The sequence below is a fragment of the Rhinolophus ferrumequinum genome, chromosome 8 (genome assembly GCF_004115265.2).
Source record: "Rhinolophus ferrumequinum isolate MPI-CBG mRhiFer1 chromosome 8, mRhiFer1_v1.p, whole genome shotgun sequence".
NCBI lineage: Eukaryota > Metazoa > Chordata > Mammalia > Chiroptera > Rhinolophidae > Rhinolophus > Rhinolophus ferrumequinum.
Genome location: NC_046291.1, coordinates 32,396,028 through 32,422,807, shown reverse-complemented (window position 1 = coordinate 32,422,807; position 26,780 = coordinate 32,396,028).

Here is a 26,780-nt window from a genome sequence, read left to right as displayed (position 1 = left end):
AATTTTTTGGTGAAAGGGAAATACTTTTCTGTCTTCAGTCACCTAGGTGCAGGTCACTTTTGGTTTTCTAGGTATCAGGGAACAATTATAGAGGTATGCTATGTATCACTCATGGCATATATTCTGACTCCAACATAATAGTTGTTGTTGTTGTTGTTTTTGAAAGAATGTCAATTCTTTTCCACTGTTCTTCCTCTGAAGCTCATTGTGTGAAAAAACAAAATTGACTAATATGGAGCTAATCTGGGTTGGGTTTGGTTGAATGGCAGGCCCATAAGGGATGAGAAGAAAAGCTCAGGAAAAAGATATTCTTATCTAATATGACCATCACATTGAGATTTACATGGGAGAAGAAGGCAGATGAAAAAGAGTGCCTAGAGTAACATGGGTTAGGAAAGACAGAAAAAGAAAAGTCCTCAGTTGGAGACAATTAAGTGTTTGCTGTATACCATGGGTCCAACCTGGACTTTGGCCCTTTTCTGAACGGGAAGGGAGATGGCAGAATGGCTGTGGTTATCAAAGCTGGTGGCTAGCTCCACAAAGGGTAACTCATTTGGTCTCCAGTTAGGAGCACTGCAGTGAATGAGACTCAAAGGCTCATAGTTAGGAACATTTTGGGGGATTGGAGAGGTACAACATAGAAATGGTCTAGAAATAAAATCACCATTCATCCCAGACATGGAGAGGTGCTAGTCTGACAGAGCCTGTATCTTCTGGTGAAATCCAGACTGTGGGCTGAAAATGGGTTTGCCATGGTTAAAATCAGTATTCCAAGACTTGTGTGTTTAAAATGGAAAAAAAGACTGGTGGTTGGAAACCTCATTTTTCTTTGTTACTGTTTTTGAAACATCAGGACATCAGCTTGTCTCTTGGGACTGTGCCCAGGAGGTCTAATTTTGCTGAAGGATCCAGTCAAGGCTTTGGAGTTAGTTTAGTATTCTAAATTGGTTATATTTTGATTTTGCTTGGATTTGTGGAAAAACTAAAAAAGTCAACATCTAAGAGAGGCAATTCCAGGTTCTTCCTACCTCCCATGAAATTGTATTTTGGTTGTTATGTTGAACACACAAAAGTAAAAAATATCCCTCTGAAAATGTTCATGCGGCACGAGCAGTTCCTCTTTGAGAACTCGTATTCCCTTGGATGAACGGCATAAATTCATTCCTAGAAGCATAAGAGGGATTCCCTTCTTCTTTTTTCTGTTATGATAATGTTGGAATCAATCCTTGCCTCCACTGGCTTCCTAAAGTGTGCACACCTGGAGTGAATATGCTATAGATGATTTTACTTCAGCAGACGAATGAAAGGGAATGAGAGTGAGGGAGGGCAGAACAGAATTAGAGATTCAAGCTACAACCCAAATCAGTGAAGGAGGAAAATAGTGAATCAGAGAGTCAAGAAATTACCTGGAACCAGGAAATAGTCACAAACTGGAAGTCAAATTAGGAAGTGAGTCAGAACCCAAAGGTATTTTACAGGAACTAGAAGTGCAGATAGAGTGTTTATAAAAGCAAATAAACATACATATATATGGTTTGACAGACAGATAACCATGGAACTTTGCCTTACCTTTTCATCTTTCTGAAATAGTAAGGACTATTGCCTTCTGGCGGTGGTGTGAGGAGACTGAGAGCTGAAGGCCATGCATCTGACAAACATACACTCTGTTATCCAAGGGGTGGGAGCAGCGGTTCTGGAATGTCCTGGAAGTTTGATTTTGGAAAGGATGCCTGTGCTGTGAATCCTTGCACTTTCTGTAAATTACATCAGCATTCCTCAGTTCATGTCATTCGGAAACATGTATTGCAAATTTAATTTGGTTAATTCATAAGTCTATTTTTTACCTGTTCAATTTAATACCGTTCAAATTTGCCAACAAGTGATATGCCAGTTTCCTGCCAGACAACTCAAGGGAAAATGTGAATCATCAGTGGCTAAATAGCTTTTCTTGACATTGAATAAATTTCCAACTTCCTATTTAGCAATGATGCATGTATATAACTGACCTTAATAGAAAAATAAGGTCTTTCTACACTTTATCTAACTCAAGTCTGCACATAATTCTGCTTCACCGTGGACTTCTCTTAGTGTATCTGGCCTTATATGTATGTGTACATGTATGACATGATATGAACACATGTAGATTTACATATAAAATACCCATGGCTACATAGAATAAAATGACATAGAATTATCAGCTTGGTATTTTATTTAATATTAATTGACATTATGATTCCCAGAGAATTTTCAAGCATATTTTATCTAACCCCTTTAACAGCTCTTTGAGGTGATAGTCTTTCCGTTTTCCAGTAGAAGAATCGGATGAGAAGTTGAAATACTTTCTGTAAAACTGTTACAAATGCAGGTTGTTCACTCTAAAGCCCATATTCATTTCCATTGCCTCATGTTGCTGCTTTTCTTCCTGTGTTCTTGTTCTCACTGACATCTATCAGTTTGTGTTGCTAACGCAGCCCGTAGATCTTAAATATAAGTGTGAAATTTATTGCCACAATGTATTCATTATAATTGCTGCCCTCCATTTCTAATGCGTGTGACTGAGTCCAGGGGGGGAGATTTTGAAAGTAAAATTTGCATGCCAAGTTTATCTTCCGAAGAAATGTTCCATGTGTATGGATAATACATATTAGGGATATATATGTAAGAATACCAAAACTTCTGAATTCTTTTTTGATAACCACATCAAAGGTAATTCTTGAGGTTTTGAAAGATAAAAATATTCCTTGGAAAAACAAAAGAAAATTAGCAAAATTAGTCCAAACACAAACACCACAAGAAAAACTGTATAACTATATACCCATAAGTATATGTTAATAAATTTAGCAACAAAAATATACAGGACTTCATGATGTGACTCATTAAAATGAATTTAACTAGATGGTGGCAGAATATGAATGCACGCACAATGGTTACACTGAATGTGCAAGTGTAGGCTTTCTTTTAGACCAAGTATTAGGGAAGAAAATTGCATACTTGATGTCTGGTGGTTTCTAGAATGCTGTTTTTGTTTACGGGTTGGGTAAATGCCAGTGGTTTCAAAAAATAAGAATAGAAATCATACATTATTGTGAAGTTATTTTAAAACAACAGATGCAAGGCAGGTCATGGAATGTTTCAGTGACTGTTGGGCAAGGAAATGGAACCAGACCCTATGAAGGATCGAGCATATAATTTTTATTTGGATATCCCAGAATTAATATTGTGAATGCTTCCCCTGATACACATGTTATGGGGAAATATCAGACTATTGGAATATTTGACCTGAAGGGTAATTGAAAACTGAATAACTCTTTTCCCAGATGTAAACGGAGGTTTGTTTATTTCAATGAAGTTAGCATGATGTTAAAATCTATAAATCTCTTTTTTCCTTTTTAAACTTTTTTTCCTCAAGGCTACTCTGAAAGAATTTGTGGATGGCATTTTAACTTCATAGAAGTAGCTCCTTAACTCGTGTTAACTATTTCTGAGTAAGACCTTCTGAATATTTGGTAATATGTGTACATTTCATCATCATAATCACCAAGGTAAAGTAGTTGTAGCCTGTGGAAAGGGTTGAGTCACAAAAATTATTTCCAAGAGAATGCTCCTTTGATTTCCTACCTATGGTATACATTTGAAGGGGCTACTTTATGGGAAATTTCATGGAAGGTGAAGCCTTTGGGCGACTAGAAGGTGTTTTGTGGAGTGTTGGGATAACACTTGTGTGTCTTATGGCCAAAGCAATGAGTTATTGACCTGGCTGTTTCTTGAGAAGCTATTGCTTAAGTGTTTAATTTATTTCTTGAATAATCTATAATGGTTACCTTCTAGTAGAGATACTTGAAGGTTAAAATATAGCGTGAATTTTTTCCTTCTGAAAGAACTTCCAACTGTGCACTTTTTGAAATCTCTCTCTCTCTCTGATTTGTAACAATTTCTGAATCAGTATGTCTTCTTTAACCCTACCCACAAATATAGCATTTACAATTTTTGGTTGTGATGGTTTGATTGTTCTCTGTGACCCCTGACAGCTCCATGCATTTTCTGGCTGGGTCACCCCAGGTGAATGGAAAACATTTTTCGCCCTCTGATATTTGCTTGTGTCTTCTTGGCTTATCTGTGGTCAAGGCAGTAAGGGGCAGTGTTATGCTACCCAACTGGTTCAGGGCAGGCTGGGTTGTTCATGCCTTAATTCATTCTAGCCCATTTCCAAAACCACCAGAGTGATTGTCATAAATGTGACTAAGCTATTGCCCTTATTAAAATCCTTCAAAAGCCTTTAGGATAGCCTTCCCACAAGGTATAAAAACTTCAGAATCGAGCTTGTTGGTCTGCGTTTATCTCTAGCGGTCTGACCATGCTGAGACACACTGTCACTAAGCTGCCCCCTCCCCCTACCCTATGCACAGGCACTTGGGCTGGCTTAGCCATCCTCACCATGGGCAGCAGGGAACTCTTCTCCCTGAGAGGTGCCCACAAGAGGTTTGATTAGCTCCTGACATACTACTGGATTTATGGAATTTTCTCATTTGCTGACAGGATTCACCCTTTCCCAAATTCACATATACCATCAAATTTGCTGAGTTTTGGATGGGTTCTAGTCCCAGTCCCAGGAGATCTGTGGCCATTCCTCCCCTCTGACACTCACATTCTCTGGTGGGATCTGGTTACCCTTCCAGACATGTGTTCATATGATATCTTCTCAAGGACACTGTTACACCTGCTCAGGATTTTGGCGACTTCTCAGGTGGTCAGATAAATATAAACCCCTAGCTGTAAATGTGTACAAGTTGCTTTACATACTCAGAAGCTCCTCAGCCACTATGTAAATTAATGGATGCACAAGAGGGTACTTGGAGAAAGGAGTGTATCTGGCACCACATGCATCCCTCCTTTATACCACACAACACATTACGTTAAAATCACCTATTGTTCGTAAAATCATTGGCAAGACCATCGTCACGAAGCTTTTTCCCTATGTTTTCTTCTAGGAATTTTACACTTTTAGGTTTTACATTTAAATCTAACCCATTTTGAGTTGATTTTTTTTGTGTATGTTGTCAGATAAGGGTCTAATTCCGTTCTTTTGCATGTGTGTGTCATTGTAAATTCTTTGCATCTTTGTTGAAGATCAATTGACTAAATATGTGTGGAATTATTTCTGGGCTATCTATTCTGTCCTATTAGTCTATATGTTTTTCTTTATGCCAGTTCCATACTGTTTTAATTGCTGGAACTTTGTAATATGTTTTGAAATCGGGAAGTGTGATGTCTTCAGCTACACCAAAAGCACAGGCAACTAAAGCAAAAATAGACAAGTGGGACTACATCAAACTACAAAGCCTTTGCATAACAAAGGAAACAATCAGGAGAGAAAAAGGCAACCTACAGGATGGATGAAAATATTTGTAAATCATATACCTGATAGGTTAATTTCCAAAACATATAAGGTACCCCTACAATTTAATAGCAAAAGACTAATAACTCTAAGCAAAAATGGGCGTGAATAATAGACATTTCTCCAAAGAAGATGTAGAAATGGCCAATAGGTATATGAAAAGATGCTTAGTGTCATTAATCATCAAAGAAATGCAAATCAGAACTATGCTGAGGTGTCACTTCACACCTCTTAGGACAGCTCTTATTTTAAAAAAAAGACTTTAAGTATTGGCAAAGATGTGGAGAAATTGAACTTTGGTACATTGGTGGTGGAAATGCAAAATGGTGTAGCTCTTATGGAAACAGTATGGAGGTTTCTCAAAAAAGTAAAAAAAAGAAAGAAAGAAAAAAAAGAACTACTGTGTGATCCAGCAATTCTACTTATGGGTATTTATCCAAAAGAATTGAAATCAGGATTTTGAAGAGATATTAGCACTTTCATGTTCATTGCATCACTATTCATGATAGCCAAGATGTGTAAATAACCTAAAAATCCATTGAGAGATGAATGGATATTGAAAAAGTGGTATTTACATACAATGAAAAGCCATTCAGCCTTAAAAAAGAAGGAAATTGTGTAGTAAGTGACAACATGTATGAACCTTGAAGACATTATGTTAAATCAAATAAAACCATTGCAGAAAGACCAACACTGTATGATTCCACATATATGAGATAACTAAAACGGTCAAAATCGTAGAATCAGAGAGTAGTATGGTGGTTGCTAGAAGCTGGCTGAGGAGAAAATGAGATACTAATCAAAGTGTACAAAGTTTCAGTTATACAAGATGAAGAAGTTCTAGAGCTCTTCTGTACATTGCGCAATAGTGAACAGTACTATATTAAACACTTAACATTTTGGTAGGAGGGTAGATCGCATAATAAGTGTCCTTACTACAATAAAATGAAAAATAAACAAAACAATTGGGTATTGTCTTTCTCCCCCACAAAGGTGTAAACTCTTTGAGGGCAGGAATTGTCTCAGATTCCTTTGCGTGCCTGGAGTGAACAAGTCCATAGCATAGCACTAACTGTACTTACTAGTGACATTGAGCTGCATCACTATATTAAAAGTCAAAGGGGATGATTTGCGGTGGAGTTCATGTGCCTCTGGAAATGATTCTTCAAGGGATTTGTTTGCTACTTCATTATTTTGGAACAAAAGGAAATAATTTCTGTTGTACAGACCCATTCTTAGTGGTTAGAGTGTGCTTAAAAGTGTAGTACTTTTGTTCCCACTCTTTGTACTGGACCTGTTCAGCGGCACTACACATTGGCACCCTGGGAAATTGTGTTTGCCTAGGAATCTTCTATGAGTCTTCACTGCTTTGGGCCATGTTATAAGAAACTGGCCATGACTGGGTTTACCAAATCTCCGTCAGCTAACCGATCTATGTTTGATGTAAATTTGATCATGAGATATTAATGTGTTCTGGCCGTGAATGTAGAGTAATGGTACTTTCAAAAAGTATTATGTTAACGTCAGACTCAAGCAAACTTAATATATGTGTACTCTGTGCCTTTTATCTCATGTAAGAATTGGTTTGTCAATCACCTTAACAACAATGAAAATACAATACACTAAAAATCAGTTGACAGAAACATAAATAATGCCATAATTACAAATAAATGCTAAAGTAAGTGTACATTTTTAAATACATAGGTCTGGTTACAGATGGAAAAGCGTAAACAAGTAGACTTCATTGCTTCACTGGCTATGATTATTTCCAGTCAATTAGCTTATAAATTCCAGATTCTTTTTTATTTCACAGCCTAATATAATATGAATAAATACCTGTTTTTCAGAAGGAAAACAGTATACTGTGGGTATTGGCCTAAAGATATGAGCATCTCTCTATAATTTGTGTGTTTTCTGCCAGCCGTATAATTTAGTAGCTTTGATAAACAACACATAATACAGTTGGCCTTGCTGGTTGACCACCTCCAAAGAAGATACCTAAAAGATTCACTGTAATACTTTGCATAGCGCTGGGTCAGTGACCACAAGACAATGGCCACTCCAAAGCAAATAAACAAGCAGAATTCCAGTGGTGGGCACAGTCAGTAGGGAACAGGCAAGTCAATCTACACGAGAGAGAAAGTAGAGAAGAATGGTGCATCGGGAGGCCCACTCACCTCTGGAATAAGTGCTTCAGAAAGGAGAGGGGAGGGTGCTCCACTTTGAGCCTGCCTTATTTACCACCCTAAACTATTGTCTTTATTTCAGCTTTAAAGATATGTTAAAAATTGTAATGTAAAAAAAGAACAAGGAGTTTGATAGCTCTGCACTCAAATCCCTGTTTTCCCAATTTCCCCAATTCTCTTTGTCTTTGAGATTATCCTCTCTATGCCTCAATTCCCTCATCTTGCAAAAATGGGGTAATACTTACATTTTACAATTGAGGGATAAAATCAGGTCACGTAGGTGAACACACCTGACACAGTAGCTGGTATGTCCACCAATGTTAGTTTTCTTGCCTCCATTAATTTATGCATCTTTCCAATTTAACCTATATTTATTGCGGGATCATTTTTATCAGGTCTTGTTCTTGGCCCTGAGGTTCCAGACATGAGTCTATGGGAATACAGTTTCCACTCAGTTCTCCTAATTCTTATTGTAAAGAATTTTTCAGGCAAACAAGTGTGTTCAGCATTCCACACATGATCGCAAACTCCTGCCTCTTAATTCTTTGCATATGACTACTGATCCACTTCCAACGTACTCTTCACTCTTCTCTGACTTCTTCTAACTTCTTGTTGAAAATCTTTCCTAAGCTTCTTGTTCTATGAGGTCTTTTTAGACTAATTCCACCTAATTCAGTCATTGTAGTCATTTTGACAACTTCCTAGAACTTTGTACATAGTTGTGTGCAATTCTAGTTAGCAATGCATGTCTAATATATTTTTGGTCATTTGAAAAGTTTTCCACAATACACTGTATGCAGTGATGTAGAGTAGATTTCCTTTGGACTCCCAAACCCTAATAGCTGCTCTCAAAGCAATAGATATTTGAAAATAATGACGGGCCATCCATTTATCTTCTTCTACCCCTGATCTTTATTTTCATCATAATAGAGAATGGGGTGCTTGTTCATACTCTTAATTTGGAGTAGTTTCTGTGTCTTCATTTTATCACTTGAGCATCCACCTATGTTCATCAGCACACTTTGCTCAGTGCTATCCACTGTCTTGTCCTGAAGCTTATGGCTCGAATTTTGCTTCCAGCAGAGATTTCTGAGCAGACCTTGGTCCTATTGATGGTTGTGGGACAATAGATGGACAGATATGAGCAGTTAATTTTTTTTAATCTGAAATGCTTAATGATAAATTTTAATTCAAGGTGATGGCTTAGAATGGACTACTTATAAAGAAAATGTCAGTCTCTCGAGCCTCTAGCTTCATGGGACAAGTGCATATATCATGAGATATACTTTGTTAGTAGCCAACCGAAAGGTTTGGAAGAAAGTCATAATTGAAGAAAATAAAAGCTACATACACATTGTGACATTTTGACTTATTACTTATAATTACTTATTAGTAAATGTGCCTTTCCATTATGTATGTTAAAGAACATGCTCAGGATAGTTTATCAAGTAAGAAAAAGAATCCTCATGTAAACCACACTGTTGTATTCAGTAAGCATCTAGAGAAACTATTTATAAGCCATCATTTTCTATATGATCTCCAAAGGAATTAAAGGAGAACCCAACAATCAAACGTGAGCACTGAAGTTGTGCTGTGTTTTAGACATGTGATATGATGGAAACTACTGAAAAATTTATGGGCTTCAATAGGAGAAATGTGGGTTTCCTAATACTTAGAGGCTCATAAAAGAAAAATGAGGGAAGAAAAATAAGAGAAGCTTATGTAAATCCATGGAGTTGGTCAACAGAAGCCGAGTCACAGTGGCTATGAATAGAGTGATGAAGCAAACACAAGGCCAGTCTGTCCTTGGAAACTCACTGCACAGCCATCAAAAGGCAGGATTTGCCTTTTAAGCAAATGTGACAACAGGCAAAATAAGCACGGAAGTGACAGCTGATTAAGGGACTTATTGGGTACAGCTTTTTGAAATGTTCAGATACCTGAATTATTCTCTAAGCAAACCCATGAGAAATTCGGAGGCAAAAATTAGTACGTAGGAAGGAAGGAAAATGAAAGTTTATTTTTAGCAATAAAAGAGTATTTAAAATGTTTCCTAAATTTCCACTTTCATATTTACTTTATTCCTATCTAGGTGATTCATCTAAGGAAAAACAGATTTAATCTAATATTATTGCAATGGAACATTATATTATCTGGCAATGTCATTTGAAAACATATATAGTGAATTACATTATGCTACACTGAGTATTATCCGAAACTCAGTTTCATAAAATTAATTTGATTTTTTCATGCTGGTCAGAATACATAGCAATAGCAATGCGTGCTTCCTTTTATATTTTATATGTAGCAGCTTCACATTTCCTTGGCTTGGAAAGGATGCACAAGCAAGATACATAGCAGCCAGGGCCTTGCTTTGTGCCCCGCTCTCCTTATGCACTGGAAGTTGTTGGTTGATTTAAGACCTGAAGTTGGTCCATGAGAGCCTATTCTGACTTGTTAATAGTCTGGGACATGATTTACCTTCTGACCCTTTGTCTCCCCTAGAGCTTAACATGCTTTCGCTTCCTAGACTTTTGTGATTCAAACCAGACAACTTAGGTATGAACATTTGACTCTGAAAATTGCTTAATTAACACAAAAGTACCAGTCAAATTGACCAATGCTGTTTTTTTTCTGAGTGTTTTCAACATATTGAATTCATCTTATACATGTTTGCAGCAATTTAAGGTTGGGGCCAATCCAGTCCTCCATTCTTCACTTCCATCCTATTGCTTAGGCAAGACCTCTTTGGCATCATCTTTTTCATTTCTTCTTCTGAAGGAAGGTTGAGGTCATGCATAAGGTCTCTTTGGTTAGGGCTACTTATGTGATCTTTACTTTTATTATCTTCTCCTGGATCCTTTCTTGTTATGAAGGGCTGAACACTATCTACACAGCTTCTCTATTACTCTTTCTTTTTCCCTCCCTCCCTCCCTCCCTCCCTTCATTTGTTCCTTCCTTCCTCTTTCTTTCTTTCCTTCCTTTCTTTCTTTCTTTCTTCCTTTCTTTCTTCCTTTCTTTCTTTTTTTCTTTCTTTCTCTCTTTCTTTCTTTCTTTTTTCTTTTCTTTCTTTCTTTTCTTTCCTTCCTTCCTTCCTTCCTTCCTTCCTTCCTTCCTTCCTTCCTTCCTTCCTTCCTTCCTTCCTTCTCTCTCTCTCTCTCTCTCTCTCTCTCTCTCTCTCTCTCTCTCTCGTTCTGTCTGATTTCTTGTTCTTGTTCTGTGATTTTGTATTCTTCTTATTCATTGTTACTTGATTGGCAAGTTCACTCCTTTTAATTTATTCACTATTATGTGTCTCCCTATATACCAAGATTTGGTGGTCCAATGGTGAGCAAGACACACTTGTTCAAAAGGAGCTTATAATCTTATAAAGGAGAGAGAAAGACAGGTGGGGGATTATATATATAGTAAGTGTCACTGTTGTGAATTTAGGGTAGGAACACATATGCTTGACTGCAAGAATAAACTAACATTTGCCTTTGCTGGGTATGAGATAATGAACTGAGTCACTCAGATAACTTCCCTCAGGAATTTGAACCAGGAATATTGATTATCCAATTTGCAGTAGGCACTTAATAGAAAGGTTATGAAGAAAGATAAGAATTCAGGATTCCCACAAGGTAAAGAGAATATAAGAAAACAAAGGACACTAGTCATTATACAAAGAAAATTAGAACAGGCACCACCAAAAGTGAATCAGAGCAGCACAAGAGACCATGCAGAATATCCTAAGAGGAGTAATTGCTGGAAGGGCTGTCAGGATGGTGGATTCATGGGAAGGGAAGAGACTTAGAAGTCATACATCTTGCAATTGTACTGTTCAAGATATATTGATTCGGTGTTTCAGAGACTGAGGTGGGAGACTGAGGTAAAAGTTATCAGCAATGTGTCTAGAATGACTATGTTGTGTGATCTTTGGCAAAGTGAAGTCTAATACTTATGTTCTCCTCTATAACATAGAAGAAATAATAATAATTATCTTTAGGGTTATTTTAAGAGTAGGTGAGACAATCCATGTAGAGTGCAACATTTTTTTTTTTCAGTCTCTATTCCTCCACTAGAATGTAAGCACTAGGGTCTTTTTTTGGTTTTGTTTTCCACTGCATTCCTAGTGCTTAGAATAGAGCAGTTCCAGGCATATAGAAGAGACTCACTAAATAATTTTTGAATGAGTTTCTGAGAGTCAGTAGACAAAGGAAATATCGGTAAATATATGCAGAATAGATGGCAAGTAAAAGATTAATATCTACATACAGAAAACTCTTACAAATTCATAATAAGAAACCTCGGTAGAAAAAACGAGTAAAGAATATTATTCTAAAGGCCAGTTGATCTACCCAACGTCCATTCTCTTCCTCTGCCTTACTACTAAATCTCCAGTCTCCTTCAGGGAGTCCTAGATCTCGCTAAAGACCTGCATCTTCCCCTATGGCTGGAATGTGTAGAGGAGAACATTGGCTGTGATAAAAGGGAGAATGGACATGTGGTTCATAGGCAATGAGACCTGAGAGATCAGGCTTTGAGGTTTTGACAGAATAGTAGGCAATAAGATTGATTAGGGTGGAAAATTGAAAAAGAAAGAGTTGGGGCCTCAAATGAGAGAAAATTGGGTTGTTTTGACCATTGTTGGTTGTTAAGAGATGAAAGTAGCATGACGCATAGGATGAAAGTGGCATGACTCAAGAGGGCAAGTCAAACAGCCTGCCTGTGACAAAATACCATAGTTCTTGGACACGGATAATAGGGAAGGGATGAAACTAAGTGGGATATGCTGGGGGTCCCTGGAACATAAATGTAATCCAGAATTATTTTTTCTCTTTCAGAAATCTCAAATCTGCCTCTTAGAATTCCAAATAACATGGCATCTTCACTTTTCAGTCCTAGATAGGTTATCTGTGCTAAAGGATTTTCTGACCGGTATCAAACTTTTCAGACTGTGTGCACTTTATGGTAATTCTTGACCACGTTGTGGACTCCGGTCATCAGCTCTCAGTAGGGCTGTCCTGACTATAGGAGTTTGAGTCCTTCTAGCCTTGCTTTTATCTAGGAGTCTCTTCTTCCTTGCCTCTTCTTACTTATTTAAGAATAAATTTTCAAGCCGTTTATCAATGTGTAATTTTCAGGCTTTCATAGGTGTTTCTATAGTTATTCATGAGATGGGTTTTATGTGACCTAGAATGGAAGCAGAGGCTTTCTCCATGATGTACCTTTGGTCCGCAGATTTCTGCTTGCTCTTCCCAATGCCTGACTCAATATCAATGTTTATACAGACTTATATCCCAAACAAGGGTGCTTTAGAGAGAGAAAGGGATAATAGGTGTAAATCAAGACTGATCTGGGCAAACTAGGAAATATAGTCACCCTAGTAATAGCGTACCTTTTCCATCTGTCATATTGAAATCATACCTATTGTATTAGTTTCCTATTGCTGCTATAACAAATCGCTACAAATTTTGAGGATTAAAACAACACAGCTTTATTCTCTTACAGTTCAGGAGGTGAAGACATCTGAAATGACAATTGTTAGTAAAGTTATATAGGTTTCAAGTGTACAATTCTGTAATACATCATCTATATACTTTACTAACATATGTCACCCCAATAAACTTTAACTAAAAAAAGAAAGAAAGAAAAAAATACTTAAAAAAAAAGACATTTGAAATGAGCCACACAGGGCTAAAATCAAGTTATGAGAAAGGCTGATTCCTTCTGGAGGCTTAGGGAGGAATCTGTTTTCTTGATTTTTTCATTTTCCATATACCACTGGCATTCCTTGGCTCATGGCACTGCGTCATGGCACTGCCTTTATTCCCTGCTTCTCTTGTCACTTTGCCTTGGTATGGATCCCGTCCTCTAGAGTCTTTTATCTGAGGCAAATAATTGCTAGAGATTTACCAAATATTTATTTCCTTTAATCTCTCTAGGGTAAAGAGAAGCTCAGTTTTTAGCTGGACATTTTCATGGCTTTTCTTTGCCCTCAGAATAAAGCCCAAAGTCTTCATATTGATGAACGAGGTCCTATATGATCTGACCTTACACCTCTGGTTTCTCCTTGCACTACTCTCTTGCTTTTACATCCAATACTGGACTTCTTTTATCTCCTCAGATGGTTTCAAGATCTTTTCATTTATTTCATCTACTCTCTTTAAGTCCCCTGCTCCCCTCTGTAGACTTATGTGTGTCAGTGCATGTGTGAACACGTACACACACACACACACACATTCAAACACACACTCTTATCACCTAAGCATTTCTTCTTCAATCCTGAGGTCTCACTTAGAATGTACTCACTTATATAAACCTTTCTTGACCCTCCAATTAATTTGGTATACTTGTTATACACTGTCACTGCAATGGACACACCTCCTTGACTTCTCTTTGCATAATTGTAATCATTTAATTTGTCATCACTTATTTGCCCATCTTCCTTCACTTCCCCACTGGCCTGAACTCTTATTTAGGAAACATGAAACATGTCTGTTTCATTCATCATGAACCTTAACACAATGCTTGACATATGAAAGAATTTCCTCAGTGAATACTTACTGGCTAATGGTAGTGTAAAGATGACCCTCATTTTGGTGATATTTATCTCAATATCTTCTTACTCACTTGACTTCAAAAGAAAGTGTATATTTTAAAAAGATACTAGAAAAATCCTGTATCTTTTAAGTAACTTTTTCCATGTGTATTAACAAGGAACCTGATTTTTCTGAGATTACTCTTGTCATGATACCTCTGAGTCCAAAGGGAAAAACCGTACTAGTACAAGTCTAAGGCAGGACTACTTAAAATCAATCTAACCATGGTCCAGGCTTACACTGGAATATAAAAGAATAATGGATTTTGCATCTTTGTTCTGTGTGCTTTGATGACTCTCATCTACATTAACTTATAAAAAACTTAGATCTGAGTTCATGAAGGGACCTAACTGGTCTCTTGGAACCTACGGGGAAAGGCTATTTATCCTGGTGTGTAACCAGGCTCCTCCTATACCTCTAATCTGTACATCTCCAAGGGAGGCCCGATGTTTTTCTTCCCGGTAATTGTCTAACTTGTTCTGCCACTACTGGTTTTCCATTTGTCTCTTCACACTGTATGACAAAGTGTTTCCTATTCTATTACACCAATTTTATTCTCTCTGTGTTAAATACGTGTGCTTTTGCTATAATTGCCAAAATCCGGAATGTGCTAGTATCGTATCTCTCTTTCTAGCAGATAATTCTTTAAATATAGAAAACTATTGGTTTTCAGCTTATCAGAGACTCTAACAAGGGTCTATTCTGCTTTCTGAACCTTTCTGGGTTGTAACAATGTACGCCATATGGCCTCAACAAACACTTCTTTGCAATGCCTAATTTTTTTGCAGCGAGCTTACCTCTTGAATGTATGTACTCGACGTGATTTTGCATTTTCTTCTTTTATATAACGATCCCGATTCTTTGCTTTTCTGTTATATTCTTTCACCAATGCTTCAAGGTCTTTAGCTTAAGCAAAACATGACAGTGTCATCTACATATTTGAGGTGTCTCCGGTCCTTGAGTCCTTTTCTTTATCTGTAGAAACCTTGAAAGTTTTCTCAAGGCAGGAGGTGAAGAATCTTAGTGAGATACCACCTATTAATTCTACACTACAAGCTGACCTTTACCACCTAATTTTCGAGCTAAATGTGACTCTCTCGTTAGTGAAGACATGTTTGGGGCACTTACCATGTGGATCTTCTATTGCTTCTCTGACAGGGCTTCCAACAAAGCATCAGTTTCCATTAAGTCAAAATTCTTTTCAAGTCCCACAAATGCCATATAAAATGACTTGTTTATTATCTATTGTTCAGCCTACTCTGCAGTTTGAAAGCAAATAAAAAATAATGCCCACTTTAACTACCTCTACATGCTGGGTTACATCAGTTGTTACATGTGGTTTATTGTCTATAACCGAGGTATATCTGTAATTGAACTTCTGAGCCACAGATAATATTAATCAAATGATTAATTAAGAAGAAGCAATTTTAAATGAATAAATGTCGACTAAGAAAATCACCACACGTTCCAATCGATTCTGCCAACAGTGTCCTCAATTTAAAGTGCAAGCATGACAAAACAGAAAATAATAAATGGTAGCTATGTAAACCATAGGAACACTGTACATATCCACAAAATGTAGATACAACTCATAAACAGGCAGACTCTGCATACGCAGTCTCAAATATTTAAGTTCAGAGTTGCTCTCTGGGTCCAAGGATACGCTCAGAAATGCCTTTGCCATCTCTTTTTCCCCCTCCCTTCTTCCCTCTCTCCTCTCTTACCTATTTCCCTCTTGTCCTTCTTTCCTTCCTTCCTTAGTGCCTTCCTTTTGTCTTGGAAAGTGTTGTTTATAAAATAGGATTCTATGATGAAAATCATATGGATGGTTCAAAATGAAATAGAGAGACTGAAGTGCTGTAGAAATATTCTTTATTTGTTATCTATGGTATGGCTAAGTAACAAATTACTCCAAAACAGAGGCTTAAAACAACAAATATTTATTACCTCATAGTTTCTGTGGGTTAAAAATCTGGGTTCAGTTTAGCTGGGAGCTTTTGACTCAATTATTTCATGAGGTTGTAGTCAAACTGTCAGCTGTTACTTATTTGCCAGTGTATCCCTACTGTTGAGCATAGCGTCTTGTGCCCAACTGATAATAAATATTTGCAAAATGAATGAAGTATGCCAATGCCTTTAAGAGCCATTACCAATGACTTCTTCCAGTCCTGAGCTCCCCCTTCCATCAATCTCCTTGCATTTTCAGAAGAAGAATGGATAAACCCACAGTCTCTGGAAACAGAATTCCGACATTTCTGTCCTAATTCTGCACCTTACTGTCCTTGGGGAAGCTACTGAAACTCTCTGTGCCTCAGTTTCTTTATTTGTAAATGGTGGTAGGGTTGCTCTTAGAGTTAAACTGAGATACCCATGTAAAGTATAGAAGAGTATTTTCATATAGCTGCCACTGATAATTTATTTGAAAATTACTCATTACTCAAATATTTCTCATTACTTGATTATTCTCATTATACTTCTCATATGAAGTCATGTATCATTGTTTACATATTTATCTTTATTCCAAAAAGTAGAATATGTCAGAACAACTACAATGGGATCTCTCATCCATTTCCTTTTTATACACTGTGATATCCTTAAAGTTGAGACCTTGTCTGATTTGTCTTGGTGTCTTTGGGGTAGGACTGACATACAACTATTTTTTTGACATGCATTCCTCGGACCAAGAATGAGCAGGAATGGTTACTTGTGTGTGTGTGTGTGTGTGTGTGTGTGTGTGTGTGTGTGAGAGAGAGAGAGAGAGAGAGAGAGAGAGAGAGAGAGAGAGAGAGAGAGAGAGAAACTTAACACTAGTATTACAATGTCTTTTATAAAGAAGCTCAACATTTTCTTGAACTGATTTGAATTAAGTGAGTAACTGGTCCCTTTACTTCTGCCTAACCCTAACTTTTTTTTTCACTGTGGTCAAAGTGGTTTAACACAGTAAATCCAGACCTTCTACCATATAATATTTTTTAGACCAAGGTGGAGCATGCCTAAATAAATTAAACTGACTTATCATGTATGTCATTGCTTTCAATTCCTTATTTGCCTTAGGACATTACCTATTTCTCTATAGTCTCAGGTACACATCACTGTGATTATTTTTAAACTTTATTTATTTATTTAAATTATTTTTAAAATGAAATGTATTGGGATGATGTTGGTTAGTAAAATTATATAGGTTTCAAGTGTACATTTCTATAGTACATCATCTAAATATTGCATTGTCTGTTCACTACCCAGTGTCAGTTCTTCTTTCATCACCATATACTTTATCCCCTTGACCCACCCTCTTCTACCATCCCCCGCCCTCCTTATTCTCTGGTAACCACTAAACTGTTGTCTGTGTCTGTAAATTTTTGTTTCTATGTCATGTTTGTTGCTTTCACTTTGATATCTTACATGTGAGTGAAGTCATGTGGTTCTTGACTTTTTCTGTCTGGTTTATTTCCCTTAGTTTAATAATCTCAAGATCCATCCATGTTGTCGCAAATGGCACTATTTCATCTTTTCTTACGGCAGAATAGTATTTCATTGCCTTGAGTATATATACCACATCATTTATATCCAATCATTTAGTGAAGGACCCTTCAGTTATTTCCATGTCTTGGCCACCATGAATAATGCTGCATTGAACATAGGGGTACATATATCTTTACGGATAAATGATTTCAGATTTTTGGGGGAGATACCCAGAAGAGGTATTCCTGGGTCATATGGTAATTCTATTCTTAATTTTTTGAGGAACTTCCACACTGCCTTTCATAGCGGCTGCACCAATCTACATTCCCACCAACAGTGTATGAGGGTTCGTTTTTCTCTACAGCCTCTCCAACACTTGTTATTATTTGTCTTATTGATGATAGCCATTCTAACAGGTGTGAGGTGGTATCTCCTTTTAGTTTTGAATTGCATTTCCCTAATAGCTAGTGAAGTTGAGCATTTTTTCATAATATCTGTTGGTCGTTTGTATATCTTCATGGGAGAACTGTCTGTTCAGGTCCTCTGTCCATTTTTTAATTGGATTTTTATTTTTTAGTTATATGAGTTCTTTATACCTTTGGATATTAGCCCCATATCATAGGTGTTATTTGCAAATATCTTCTCTCATTTGGTTGGTTCCCTTTTTGTTTTGTTGATGATTTCATTTGCTGTGCAGAAGCTTTTTAGTTGTTATAGTCCCATTTATTTATTTTTGCTTTTACTTCCCTTGCCTTTGAGGTCAAATTCAGAAAATCCTCTCTGAATCCAAGGTCCATAAGTATAGTACCTATGCTTTCTTCTATGCAATTTATTGTTTCAGGTCTTATATTTACGTCTTTGATCCATTTTGAGTTAATTTTGGTATACAGTGACAGATAGCAGTCTAGTTTCATTATTTTGCAAGTGGCTTTCCAATTTTCCCAGCACCATTTATTGAAGAGGATTTCTTTTCTCCACTGTATGTTTTTGGCTTTTTTGTTGAAAATTATATGCCCATATGCACGTGGGTTTATTTTTGGATTCTCAATTCTGTTCCATTGGTCTGTGTGTCTGTTTTTCTGCCAATACCATGATGCTTTAATTATTGTCGCTTTGTAGTATAGACTGAAGTCAGGGAGTGTGATACCTCCAGCCTTGTTCTTTTCTCTTAAGATTGCTTTGGCTATTTGAAATCTTTTGTGAGTCCATAAAATCTGATGCCTTTTTTGTACTATTTCTTGAAAAAAATGCAGTTGGGATTTTGATAGGGATTGCATTAAATTTGTATATTGCTTTGGGTAATATGGCCATTTTAACTATGTTGATTCTTTAAATACACAAACATGGAATATCTTTCCATTTCTTTGTGTCTTCTTCAACTTCTTTTAATAAAGTCTTATAGTTTTCAGTGTATAGGTCCTTTACATCCTTTGTTAAGTTTATTCCTAAGTATTTTATTTTTTTTGTTGCAATTGCAAAAGGAATTGTTCTTTTCATTTCTTTTTTTCTGAAATTTCATTGCTATTATATAGGAATGCAATGGATTTTTGTACATTAATTTTTTATCCTGAAACTTTACTGTATTTATTTATTGTTTCTAATAGTTGTTTGGTGAACTCTTTAGGGTTTTTTATATAAAGAGTCTTGTAATCTGCAAAAAGTGACAATTTAACTATTTCATTCCCAATTTGGATGCTTTTTATTTCTTTCTCTTTCCTGGTTGCTCTGGCGAGGACTTCTGATTCTATTTTAAATAACAGTGGTGACAGGCAGCATCCTGTCTTGTTCCAATTTTAGAGGAACAGTTTTCTGTTTTTCACCATTAACTATGATATTAGCTGAGGGTTTGTAATGTATAGCCTTTATTATGTTGAGATACTTTCCTTCTATACCCATTTTATTAAGTGTTTTAATCATAAATGGATGTTGTATCTTGTCAAATGCTTTTTCTGCATATGTCGATCTGATCATATGATTTTTTTATCCTTTATTTTGTTTATGTGGTGTATCACATTGATCAATTTGTATATGTTGAATATCTTTGTGCCGCTGGAATGAACTTGATCATGATGTATTATTGTGGTCAGTCTGCTAGTATTTTGTTTAAGATTTTTGCATCTGTATTCATCAGAAATATTGGCCTATAGTTTCCTTTTGTGTGTGTGTCATCCTTACCAGGTTTTGGTATCAGGGTAATGTTGGCCTCATAAAATGAGTTTGGAAGTATTGCTTCTTCAGTTTTTGGGGAGAGTTTGAGGAGGACAGGTATTCAGTCATCTTTGAACATTTTGTAGAATTCTCTAATGAAGCCATCTGGTCCTGGACTTTTGCTTTTGGGGAGGTTTTTGATGATTGTTTCAATTTCCTTACTGTTGATGGATCTATTTAGATTTTCCAGTTATTTGTGATTCAGTCTAGCAAGGTTATATATGTCTAAGAACTTGTCCATTTCTTCTTGTTTATTTAATTTGGTGGCATATAGTCCTTCATACGTAGTATTCTCTCATGATCCTTAGTATTTCTGTGGTATCTGTCATAATGTCTCTTTTATTTCTGATTTTGTTTGTGTCTTTTCTCTTTTTTTTCTTAATGAGTCTAGCCAAGGGTTTGTCAGTTTCATTAATGTTTTCAAAGAACCAGCTCTTTGTTGCATTAGTAGTTTCTATTGTCTTTTTGTTCTCTATTTCATTTAATTTGGCTTTAATATTTATTATTTCCTTCCTTCTTCTCACTTTGGGTTTCAATTGTTCTTCTTTTTTAAGTTCTTTAAGCTGTAATGTTATGTTGTATAATTGGGTTTTTTCTTGTTTCTTGAGATAGGCCTGTAATGAGATAAATTTCCTTTTTAATACTGTTTTTGCCACATCCGAATAATTTTGATACAATGTATTTTTATTCTTATTTGTTTCTATGTATTTTTTGATATCTCCTTTTTTTTATTTCTTCTTTGACCCAGTCCTTCTTTAATAGCATGTCATTTAATCTCCATGTATTTATGGTTTTATCCCCCTTTCTTTTTGCAGTTGATCTCTAATTTCAAAGCATTGTGGTTAAAAAATATGCTTGGTACGATTTCAATCTTCTTAAATTTGCTGAGGCGAGTTTTGTGTCTCAACATATAGTCTGTCCGAGAGAACGTTCCATATGCACTAGAAAAGAATGTATAGTTTGGTGTTCTAGGATGAAATGTTCTATAAATGTCAATTTTGTCTTTTTGGTTTAATGTTTCATTAAAGGCTGATATTTCCGTATTGATTTTCTGTTTGGATGATCTATCCATAGCTGTCAATGTCATATTTAAGTCCCCTACTATATTGTGTTTTTGTCAGTTTCTCCCTTTAGTTCTGTTAGTAGTTGCTTTGTGTATTTTGTTGCTCCTTAATTAGGAGCATATATATTTATAAGTGTTATGTCTTCTTGTTTTATTGTCCCCTTTATGAAATGTCCATTTTTGTATCTTTTTATATTTTTTACCCTAAAGTGTGTTTCATCTAATATAATTATGGCTACAACCACTTTTCTCTGGATGCCATTTGCTTGGAGTATCGTTTTCTACCCTTTCACTTTGAGTCTATATTTGTCCTTGTAGCTGAGATGTGTCTCTTGGAGGCAGCATATGGTTGGGTTTTGTTTTTTGATCCAATCTCCTTCTCTGTGCCTTTTTATTGGTGAGGCCAGCCCACTTATATTTAAGGTGATTATTGAGGATTTCCTCTAGCCATTTTATCTTTTGTTTACTGGTAGCTCAGTGTCTCCATTATTTCTTTGCCATTGTATTTCTGTGTGTTATTTTAGCTTAGTGGTATCCTATGAATTTTTCCTCTTCTTTATGTTATGTGTCTCACTATGGATTTTTTTGAGTGGTTGTCATTAAGTTTATGTAAAAGGAAATTTCATAGGTAGTAGTCCTTTTTCTTCAACATATATCTTATCTCCATTCCCCTTTGCAAATTCAGACTTTTACTTCATCCTCTTTTATGTTTTTGTTGTTACAAATGATCCATTTATGCTGTGAGTTAATTTCTGAGTTGTAGTAGTAAATTGTCTTATTCTCTTTTTTTATGTTTTTATCTCCTTTATCCTTTATATTATGTTCAAATGTATCGTGCCCTATTCTGTGTAGGGGTTGCCATTTCCTACTTCTGTCTATCAGTTAGTAATCTTGCTCATGACTTTTTATTCTTTTGATTTTTTGTTCAGATCAAATAGCCTCCTTCAATATTTCCTGTAATGCAGGCCTTATGGTGGGAAATCCCCTCAGCTTTTGTATATATGGAAATGTCTTTATTCCTCCTTCATTTCTAAAGGTTAACTTTGCTGGACATATTATTCTTGGCTGGTATTTTCTCTTTTTCAATAGTTTGAATACTTAATTTCACTCCCTCTTGGCTTGCAGAGTTTCTGCTGAAAAATCTGATGCTAATCTAATGGGTTTTCTTTTGTAGGTTACCTCTTCTTTCCCCTGGCTGCCTTGAGAATTCTTTCTTTGTCATTAATATTTGACAGCTTCAGTATAATATACCTTGGAGAAGGCTATTAGGATTGAAGGAATTAGGTATTCTGTTTGCTTCTTGGACTCGAAAAACCAGTTCTTTCCATAGGTTTGGGAAGTTTTCATTGACTATTTGTTTGAATAGATTCTCTTGTTCCTTTCTCCTTCTTTTCTCCTTCTGGTATACCCATTATTTGTATATTGCTCTTTCTGATGGAGTCACATAGTTGTTGTAGAATTCTTTTATTTCTTTTAATTCTTGAGTCGCTCTCTTCTTCCATCTGTGTCATTTCCAGATTTCTATCTTTGATATCACTAATTCTTTCCTCCATCTGGTCTGCTATATTTCCGAAGTTTGCTATTTCATTCTTCATCTCTTTTATTGAGTTTTTTAACTCCAGAATTTCTATTTGGTTCTTTTTAAAAAAATTTCAATCTCTTTGGTAAGATATTCATTCTGTTCATTGATTTTATTTCTGTTAGTTTGTTAAACTGCCTAGCTGAGTGGTTTTGCATCTCGTTGAGTTTTTTCAGAACTGGAATCTTTAATTCTCTGTCATTTAAGTCACATATTTCCATGTCTTTAAATTTATTTTCTGGAGATTTTTTATTTTCTTTCTGAGTTACCTTGTTACTTTGGTTATTCATGGTAATTCATGGATTATTTCTCTTCCTGGGCATCTATGAAAGTGAATTCTGCAGTAGGTTGATATGAAGAGGTCTTTCTTTTGCTTTCCAGTAGGTAGCACTGGAGCATTTTATTTTCTCTTGCCCTGCCTGTTCCAGCTTCTTGAGTGGTGGGAGATTCCTGGGGAGGTGGGCTTCTCCTCTGTGACTAGGTTGCCTCAGTATCAGGGTACCACCATTGTGGGAGAATGTGGTGGGCAATGGGGTTTTGAGCCCCTGAAATCCCAGTGCTGCCTCTGTAGCCAAATGCATAGCTGTGCATCTCAGCAGCCCTGGGTGCCCCCACTGTGATCAGCCATGAAAATTGTGGGTGGAGTGGGCTGGGAGAGACCGCTGGTGTTTGTGGCTCTGTTCTCTTCTGAGTAATGGTGACTGCCAGACCACAGCTGTGTCAGCCCTATAGTTCCTCCCTTGTCACTGGAATTAGCCACACTGTGTGCGTCTGCTGCTCAGGAATTGTCTCTCCAGTTCTCAGGGCTGTAGATATTCTGCTCTTTAATGTGAACTGCTACCATTTCTTTTCTGGGGCCTGCTGCTAACAGTGGGATGGTGTGGGGGAAGCAAGATCTGGGAGATTGGGGGAGGCAGCCAGGCTCCAAGACTTTGCTTTCTGCCTGGCAGTGAGGGCTGTGAGACTGCAGTTGTCACCCTTCTGTATTTGGTCTTTGCCCCGAGGTCTCTGCCTTGATTGTGGGTTCAGTCATATTATAATATATACTGATCCCTCAGGCAGAATTTCTGGGACCACGGACAGTTCATCTGCAGTCTTAATTTTTTCCTCTCCTGGGACTGCAGTGAGTTCTGGGCTGTGTACCAAGGCCCCCATCTCTGTCCTTCTCCCTTCCCTCCTCCTCTGTTCACCTGATTCTCCCACCTTCAGATGTTTCTATGCGTGGATCAGATGTGTTTGTGTATTGCATAGGGAATCCTTTGTTGAATTATAGCTGTTTAATTTGTTGTAACTTCAAAGGGAGATATCAAGGAGCACCCCTTATGCCACCATGTTTCTGATGTCACTTAAACTTATTTTATTAGCAAAAATTAATAATTATTATATTTTTTTAAGGATCGATGATAGTGGTTGAATATTGGTGAACATGGTAATAAGCTATGGAAATGCTGCTCCAAACAGATACAAACAAGGGTGAGAATATATGGTATATTTATGTTTTCTCCAACAAATTTTTCTGAATCCACTTTTTTTTTCATGCAAAAATTTTGTCAAATCTACACTTGAAGAATGAGAGCCTCAGGGGGCTGGTACATGATGTTAAGCTTGATTATGCATATAATAAGATAAAAATTTAGGGAATTCAAAGACAAAACCAGGAGAAAAACAAAGCATCCACTTATTTATATTGAATGTTTTAAAGTAAAAAGAGAAGACAGCAGCCAAATGAAAACTAAGCTATTCATTTTATGATAAGTATCCAACTAAAGAACCTGTTTAGATGCTGCATTTAGAAATTGTTTGGAGTTTGAATTCATTAAAATATTTCATGATTTGGTTAGCATTGTTGCAGAAGGGGATTCCAATGAAAATTCAAATAAGAGCTATGCCTAAAAAACATGAGACAAATCCTAAAATAACTTATTTTACTAAAATGCAAAGTACAAATTTCTCATTTGGAGTTGATTTTTACTGGCTGTCTTTTAAGTATTTATGATTACAGCATAAAGAATGCTAAAATGAATAAAGTAGCATGATTCACTTTCTATAAGTTATTTCAAAGATTATAGACTTTCATTTGTGGTTTGTTAGGAACACACTTTACTTTTTATCGATGTGAACATGTGCAGACTTACAATTACAATTTTGAAAAATGCTGGTGATATGTGAAGGTGGAAAATAATGGTACAATGATGCCTACTTTTTAACAGTAGGAAAATCACATCCTTAATTGTTCTAACTTATAAAAGAACATTCTAATGTTCTTCCATCAGAGTCATTCTAAGACTATTCCAGGTCAGTATCATTCAAGAATGTTCGGATATTCTTGAGTCTATTGATATGACTTTGAATTCCAAAGACACTGAAGAAAGAACGATGTTTAAAGCATTACAGAGAAACATGGGAATAAGAGATTAGTGCTAAATAAAGCTTACAGCAAAGTAATTACCAACATAGACAGTTAAGAGACAGAAAAAGAGAAATATATTTAAATGAAGAACCTGCTGTCTGGTCCTAAGTTATAATATCAAATGAGAAAATTTTGTTTATAATCTTTTTCTCATCAATTGAAAAAAGGCTGCTGCTTCACTTTGCCTCTCCAAGGTTTTATTGTGTACTCATGTTATGTCCTATTCCCTCAGTGACCATTATAACGTTAGGTGAGAAATTATGAAAATGGATCAATTTGCTCCACAATATTAGCACTTCAGAGAAATTAAAATAATGGTCCTTTAAAGGGATGTTTTAGGAATGATGTTTATGCTGGATGTTTATCCTGTGACTGTCAGGATTGAGGAAGGCTTTCCTCATCTTTCTGGCAATTGAGCTTGAGCTACCAAAGACTTCCCTGTCCCATAGCACTATTGAGAAACATATTGGGTTTTAAAAAAATGAAATATTTTTGCATCCTTAAAAGATAATTCTAAGCAGGTTTCTATTGTTTTGTGAAGTAGGATTGGACAAATGAATAAAACACTGTTCCTCTTTATTTGTAGTCATTGACTCTATATCATTTAGTAGAATCACTATTAGATACTCCAGTGTTATTTAGTGGACTATTCTAAGTGGAATAATACATTAAGTATAATCAAAATTGTGTTGAAAAATATAATATGGACTTTTAACTTGCTTCATTCTGTATTGCTTTAAGCTTGAATTTAATTTTTGAATACAATAAATCAACATTTGCATTCTGCAAAAAATGCACAATCAGAAAGGATCATATTTTTGAAGAGAAATTGTTATCACCCAAGTTCCCAGGCCTATAGTAAAAAGGTTAAAAAACAGAAAAGATATCATGAGTTGCAAATTGACAGTCAAAATAATAGGGTATTTCACACCAGTTGACATTAAATTCTGTGCACTGGTATTTTTCTTGCTTATATTTAGTTTTGTGGTTAAAATCTAGAACCAAGATGGTGTAGAAACATCAGTTTTTGTTTTTGTTTTATTTATTTATTTATTTTTTCTGAGCCCTAGTTTCAGTTAATATTGTAGAAATGGCAAAATTTCCTTTAATGTTCTTTGGGTTTGTGAAATTTCATGTATCAGATATTTTAAATATTGGATATACATCAAATGATTTGAGAAGGAATGATTTGCACTCATTTAAGATGTTGCGCCCAACAAGCCCAGATAGGGTTGATGATGTGCTGCTTTCTCTACACTTGGAGGCTGGTAAGGTGAGCACTTGAAGCTGCTCCTTTGAAAGCCTGTGGCTGCACACAGCTGTTCCTTGTAATCTTTTCTGGCTCCCAGATGCCATTACAAAAGGTAATAACCTCACTTCTGATTATGTTTTGATTTGGCCTCTAAGATGGGAGAATTTCCAAGGTTACTGGTTGAAATTGGGCATCGCAGGATCTTCCACCACTGTGGGGAGTATAGTTATATATTGGGAAAAACCGTGGAATTTGGAGCCATAGGTTTGGATCACTCCCTGTAAATTGGTTAACTGCTCTGAGTCTCAGTTTTTTTAATCTGTAAAATGGAAATTGGGATAATAATATGTATCTCATAGGGCTGCAGAGGGGAGTAAACTAGGTGATGGATGAGAAAGGTCTAATCCAGAGCTTAGTTTATTGTAGGCACTCAATACTTATTTACTGTCCTTTCCCTCTATTATGACCTGAGAGCCAGTTTAACTCATTTTGGGCCCTTAGTTGGATAACCTGTTCTCATGAGCCTTTATGCCTTTCTTCCCGGAGAACAGTGTAGATAGTTTTCTAAATGCTTATTAAATTGGGATAAACTAATACTAATCCTAAGACAAAATCTGGGCTATCTATCTATCTATCTGTCTATC